We start from the raw sequence: 1,000 nt of genomic DNA on the forward strand, positions 1-1,000 counted from the left end.
TGAAAAATGAAAGTGAAGTCGCTCAGTCATGTCCGACTCCTAGCAACCCCATGGACTGCAGCCAACCAGGCTCCTCCATCCATGGGATTTTCCAGGCAAAAGTACTGGAGTGGGTTGCCATTGCCTTCTCTGGTGCCATATCATAGGGTTCTGCATATTCTTGGTCATTTCGTGGATTAAATAGACCATAGAGCAGATTTTGGTAGGATCTGGGATCAAAATAATAATAGCAATAACTGCAAAAGACCCAATACTTGACAGACACCATGCCTGGTGCTTTCATGTATTACATATATCCCAGGAATCCTACACAGCAAGGCCTATCAAACTCACTTCATAGAAAAGCCTCACAGAACTTCACAATTTTCCTGACTTCACATGGCTCATGAGTGTCAGAACTGGGACTAGACCTCTGGTCTGAATTCATTTAGGGCCTTCACTATTACACTCCTTGAATGAAGCAGTTTTGTCTCTTAGTTCAGTTCTAGTCTCAACACTCCACAGTGTCTCTCAGGCGATGAAATGAAGGACCCTATTGCCAATGTACTACCCCATGTATAATAAATGAAAATGCAAATTAAAAACAATACAGTCTAGGCTCTGAACTTAACTCACCTAGGCTCCTCCTGCCATTCCCCCCCCCCAGAATTCCCTGGGAGCTGACTCTGCCCTAATCAAGCACTTTCAGAAATAACATCACTCTTGCCCTGCATCTTTCTCCTGTCACAGTCTGGATCCTGACCTGCTGTCTAGTATCCTTTCATAAGGCTGCTCTCTCCTCCCAGTGGAACAAAAAGCCCAGAATCACTTGCCTTTTCCCTGACTTAGGGCCTCCCAACCCCCTGCAGATGTCCCCTGTCTGTCCCATCCCTGACTATGAACCTCTCTGATAACAATAGCCCCATTCATGTGGCTACTTCGACAGTGAAGTTTAGACATGGGTTTCCCTGGTGGCTTAGACGGTAAAGAATCTGCCTACAATGTGTGAGACCCAGGTTCA

The sequence above is a fragment of the Bison bison genome, unplaced genomic scaffold (genome assembly GCF_000754665.1).
Source record: "Bison bison bison isolate TAMUID 2011002044 unplaced genomic scaffold, Bison_UMD1.0 scf7180017864366, whole genome shotgun sequence".
Classification (NCBI taxonomy): Eukaryota; Metazoa; Chordata; class Mammalia; order Artiodactyla; family Bovidae; genus Bison; species Bison bison.